Source organism: Nannobrachium achirus (genome assembly GCF_963921795.1).
Source record: "Nannobrachium achirus genome assembly, chromosome: 17".
NCBI classification, from domain to species: domain Eukaryota; kingdom Metazoa; phylum Chordata; class Actinopteri; order Myctophiformes; family Myctophidae; genus Nannobrachium; species Nannobrachium achirus.
In genome coordinates, this window is record NC_137824.1 from 27,582,172 (window position 1) to 27,588,171 (window position 6,000).

At 43.6% G+C, this 6,000-nt stretch overlaps 1 protein-coding gene across 3 annotated transcripts in view; it reads right to left on the reverse strand.

Annotated features, from left to right (window-relative positions):
- pcdh1b (protocadherin 1b) overlaps nt 1-5,457 on the reverse strand; it is a 322,356-nt gene extending 316,899 nt beyond the window's left edge. For 2 of the 3 annotated variants that reach the window (XM_080745677.1, XM_080745679.1), the window contains exon 1: nt 4,815-5,457. The gene's annotated coding sequence lies outside the window, so the exon portion shown is untranslated. Of the gene's footprint in view, nt 1-2,694; nt 2,740-4,814 lie in introns of those variants that run through there. The other variant, XM_080745678.1, reaches the window with a different exon arrangement.
- Nucleotides 5,458-6,000: the final 543 nt, after the last annotated feature.

Genomic DNA, 6,000 nt, shown 5'->3' on the forward strand with positions numbered 1-6,000 from the left:
AAATGACACAGCAAATATCTAAAATAACAGCCAAATATCTAAAATAACAGCCGAAGTGCAGGTGACCAATGCGGCTTGCGGTTAATAATAAAGGAGCCAATCTTATCTGCTGCATATGAGATCACACAGCATGGATTATCTGTCCGTCACGTACCTCAACACACAGAGACAATTTAAGAGGAAGGGTATGTTGGTCACAGTAAGCTGTCAATCACGTGCTAGAATAAAAAGTGATCAGACAGTAAAGCCCTTTGCACACAGGCGCGTTTAACCGCACGGATAAAATGGACAATATAATTTTTTGAAAAGAAAACAATGATTCTCCATGACCTCATGCACACCGGCTGCTGCCGTGCGTTTTTTTCTCGATCGAACCCAGTTCGATTCGTGCGTCTTGTCGCATGCGGTAAAAAACTCATCACTCCTTTTATGACTCCTTTTTGGATCCGCAGCGCCGATTCCGCACAGCCTTGCACACCAAATCCAATGCGTTTTATTCATGCCGCAAACGAAAAAAACGCAACTGTCCTGTGTGCAAAGGGCTTTAAGTGAGGCGATTCTACACAGTAAAATAAGTATATAATGCCTATAATGAGTAATGACTTGCTTAAAATAGGGACACAGCATTAAACTGGTTATATTATCAGCTTGAGTTTACTGTGTAGCTTGCTGACTGGGTGACATCATGACCACTGTTTGCACTAGTAGCAACACAGAACAGCTCCGATTATTCAGTTACTACTGAGCAGGTAAGTTAGTAGATATGTAGACAGGCATCTATGGTATTGTTGTAATGAAATACAGCAGTTCAACATGTGATTCTGCAGTTAAACCAAGACATTGTGCACAGTTACGGCGAGAATCTGTGCAGAAATTTGTCATGGCAATGAGAGGAACGGAGGGGCTGGCGGTAGTGGCTGTGTTATTGGGGCAATACGAGGTGCTTCTTCTTGTCATATGTAAGTGAAAAACATGGCAATCGCACAGCAGCGATACTCTCTAGCCTAGCGCGCATCCCCAGCCAACCCGATATGGTCAAATCAACCACACCACCAGTAGGTGGAGAAGTTGCACCCCACCACTTTCCTTCAAAACGCTTTATGCCGAGATGGCTCTGTCTATGCAAAGCATGAACAGGGTCCCAGTGATGGTACCCCACAACCAAAGTGATGTACTTTACACTACAGACTATGATGACAAATAGGGATTACCCCTGTGCACACACATACACACCCCACTGGCGGATAACAGATGGGACTTGCTTGCTGTCTGTATTAAAAGATCAGCCCTTTATCTATCAGGCGTCATGTCCTAATAATAAATCCACTTCAAAACAGATTTATTACAGATGTTACCGTGAATCAATCGTCAAACCTCATGTCCCAGTTTTACCTCTGTCGTGTAGTTTATTGTGTGTGCGTGCAGTGGGCTGTATTTTGCTGAGTAATGGTTGCTCCTTCTTGTTCTGCCTTTTATTGGCATTTATTGAACTCTTTATAACCCTGTTCTTGGGTATATCCCCACTTGCTCCCATAAGAGAGGGAAGCCAGCCACTGCATTGGATGATGATTAATTTATGCAGCAGCAACCAGTTGTATTTGTTTGTCCCTTCGCTGGTCTGCAACAAAGGCTAATAAGCATAGTGATCCAATAGATTCCTACATTTTCTATTAAATATAAACAATGGCACGTGGGTGTAAAAAAGGGGGGCATGTCTGTTCGGGATGAATACATGAATGAGCCTGTGACACAGAGGCTGAATAATGAAATGAAATCCTTTACTCTCTGCGGCTGCTGAATGTTCTGGTGGTCACAATGCATCAAATTGAAGCGACATTCCATACACTGCCTGTCGCTAAGGCTGAACTTAAAAGTCAAATCAGGCCGTGAAACGACAAGTATCGACACTATTCCCCCCTGAAAGCCAAGGAAAACGAAACGACAGAGCAGAGAGCTTGACAACTTCAAGCCATTTCAACTCCTTCCACAATTTTAATGGCGGTATTAACGACACTGCTCACTCAGATGTACCATTTTACGCCAAAATGTGCAGAACATCCAAACATTGCCAAATTCTCTGCTCGAAACTGCGTTTGCCTGGGTATAATAATCCGCACTGCAACGTCGAGAGCTGACCGTGACGTTTTGTTTTATCTGGCCAAATTGAACGGATATGCTTTCTAATGAAGCCAGATAGTTTGCACATAACCGAGAAGGCAGTGGTGTAAAGTAACTAAGAACATTTAAGTACTGTAGCCTACTTAAGTACAATTTAAGGTAGGCTACTTTTACTTTACTGGAGTATTTCCCATTTTCAATACTTTTACTAGGCTACTCCACTACATCTCAGAGGACAATTTTGTACTTTTACTCCACTTTTAGTATTTCTACATTGCATTGTAGTATTGATAGTATATACTATTGAAACGTGAGTAGACTACTTTTTCCACCCGTGCAAAATGCAGTTTGCACAGAGAGGACCGAGAAGGCAGTGTTGTGAAATAATCAATCTACACCTGCTGGTTCCCTCTAGTCTGCATGCATGGCGAATTTAGCTCGCTTCAATTCAATTCCTTCAAATACGAGCCTATAACGGAACAGATACGGTCGTTTCCCCCACGTAGGCTAGTTAAAAGTTATTATTTGATCTCTAAATAACAAGAGTTGCAGGTTATATTGGGCTACACAACTCACCCAGACTTTGGTCCTTCAGTTCAGTTTGATGTTGACCGCGTGGACGTGTGGGGTGGAGAACACGCACCTGCTTCTGATTGGGCCAATTTGGATTTGAGAAAATGTTCACTTCAAAGCTAATAATAATAACCTATCGATTAGACCTTTGTTTCTCAAAGTGGGGTCTGGGGACTTCCAGGGGTCCTTGAGGGAGTTCCAGGGGGTCCCCGGCTAAATGATAGTTAGTTATTTTACAATATAAAATGTGGGGTCTCAGAGATAGACATTCCGTTAAAAGCATGTCAAACTGTCTTTGAAATTAATATCGTTGAGAATCACTGTTAGAGCCGTAAAACATCTTCTCTTATGGGGGGGGTCCCCTGCTACATATCTTTTAAAATGGGGGTCCTTGGGCTAATACGTGTCAATTTGGGGGTCCTTGACATGAAAAAGTTTGAGAACCACTTTTTGACTAAGGGCTTTTAAGGACTTTAATAGCCTACCTAAGTTTTTCCATTAATTGTTAGATAAATGTAACTCTCCCCCAACAATGTATTTTAAACCTTACATGGCTTAAGCCTATAGCTTAAATAAAAGTATGTTTACAGCTGATTTTATTGAATGCCAGTCAGTGGTAGTTATATGACTTGTGTGTCATTTGAACAAACAGTCCTCCCCCCTCCCCTGTTTTAATATGGAGCATAGACAAGAAATTAGCCTAATACGTCTTTTTTCCCTCCCCCTTTTTAAGAGAACCCCGAAACTAAGACGAATGAGCGGGTCTGACGGGGGTCGACGCACCGCACCTCGTAGCTTAGTATCAGTGAGCTTTAATGGCACACATTCAGCCGTTCTTACTATCGGAACACGGTTAAGGTAGATGCTCTTTGAATATAAATGCCCTCTCTCTCTCTCTCTCTCTCTCTCTCTCTCTCTCTCCCTCCTCCTGAATAGCAGGTTTTCTGCAACCAGAGACCAAAGCAGAACGGGTGAGACCAGTAAAACCGGATTCCCTGCGAATGACAAGTTGACAACCCGTATCAACGTTTTACGCAGGAGGAGTACAACATAGGAAAACAATTTAAAATATATATATTTCGAATGTGCTTTGACTGTTCTACCTTAAACACAACTGAAGGGAATACACCTGTAAAAGCAATACAGGCAGTCCGGTCGCGGTGGGATAAAACACTTGTTGGCGATAGCTAGGGCTACCAGAAGGCGTGCGCCCGTTTCTATTCAGTTCCTGATCTTTGCACTGATGGCTACCGATGTTCGATGTTTTGCCTTACACCAACGGTATTGATTTCTGAATGAGGGACGGAGCACTTACCCTGTCCACCCTCGGAATTACCTTACCATATCTGTCATAAATTACACCGCTTTCCCCCCGCGGCAGCTCCCCCGGTCTCGGTCAATGCGCGTCGTTTCCCCTCTCCAAATTGCCTAAGCCTGTCTCGCTTTATGGGTTTTAAGGAGTGTGCACTAGTCCATATATTGAGGCATATTGAAGGGACACTCCAATGTATTCGTTTGATTGTGAATTTTAGGCTGTGGGCTTTTCCAATTCCATCAATACTTTAGGATCCGATAATGTGCCATATGGAGACGCCAGGCAGAACTGATCGCTCATTTCGACGCACACTTAAAGCAACAATACAATTATAGTCAGTTAATCTCAACCAGTCAAAAAACATCATGCGCCGCAATGTCCAGAACATTGATTATGTCCCGGGGTCAGTTGACACCTGTGGCTGCCGTCTTGACTTTAAATACAAAATGTTTATGGCTTCATTGTCCTATTTAGGGGTTCGAATTTTAGTAAAACACGATGTTTGGTGCGTGCGTAATGCATGCACTGTTTGGGGAAATAAGTAGCCTTGGCTTGGCTAAAATGTGTTTCACAGTGTAGGCTAAGCTAGATATACCCAAGAGACTCTTTTGAAATTAAGCAACCAGTGCCTGGCTTGTGGGATGACTGAAATTAAAAGAAGATATAAAGGCCTATATCCTAATAGCAATTTCATCAAAGCCCATTTGATATCCTGTCAGTCATCACATTTGAGCCATGGTCTGTGCGCGCCGGGGTCGATAATGGAACACGGCTGTGCGCTGCGAGTCGTGACATGGAAGTTTTGTACCTTCAGTGGGTGATAACCGCTCAGTATCCCGGCTCTGAACGCTCCAACCGGGCCACGAGCTCCGATCTCTCTCCGCTCCCAGACGAATCCACTTCAGCCTTTCCAATAAACGGCCCACAATTAAAAATCCACCAAAAATAAAAAGCGCTCTCCTCTCCCCGGCGTAAGGCAAACGAAACAATCCACTTGGACAGCCGGTGATAATTATTCCTTCAAATACCCACGGCGCCGTTTGGATTTCAATGAGCGGAATATGTTTTTTCCCCCCTCCCGGTTAGTCAAGTTTATTTCGTTGATCAGAGAGCAGCGGCATATATGGCAAGGACTCCCCGTCCGGAGCGGCTCTCACAGCATCGTATCTATAAGCTGATTCTCCACTGCCACCAACCGCGCTGGAAATGACAGCATCCTCATCCTCCGGGCAGAATATTCAGGAGTGGAATGGAGATGAACGGCTAAAATCGCCAACATCTGAAATGTGTCCATTAGTTGCCTGCGATCTGGTCCCCTGACAGTCAGTCACCATCAGCAGTCTTGGTTTTGCCACAAACTCTGTCCGCTCCACGGCTCACTTCATGCGGCTGTATGGTATGGTGTGTGTGTGTGTGTGTGTGTGTGTGAGGCTGTGAGCGTATGAGAGAGAGTCGAGTGATTCCAAACGATCGCGCTCTCTCTCCCGTTCTCTCACCCTCCAAGCCGCTCTCACCCTCCCTCTCTCAATTTCTCTCGTTCTCCCCCCTCCCTCCCCCTGTATACAGTCCTGCAGCCCATAGATAGACTATAGCAAGTGGGCGGAGCGAATGGGCAACACAGTTGAACACAGCTCTGGCTTTGCATGTGTATGTTTTCTCTTCATTGTTTACATACATAACATAGGCTACAAGCAATTGTTCTTATAATCAGCGGTGTAAAGTGATAGTAGACCTACATTTACTTAAGTTCTGTACTTTAGTACAATCTTGAGGTATTTGTACTTGAATATTTCCAATTTCCAATACTTTTACTTCTACTCCACTACATCTCAGATCCAAATATTGTACTTTTACTCCACTACAATTATTTGAAACTTTAGTTACTAGTTACTGCAGATATTATAATATTATAAAACATACATTAATCACTTTAGCCCTATTTTATACCTAGGCTATTTGAAAGCCGATCTACGAGCTTGTAGATCTGCTATTTT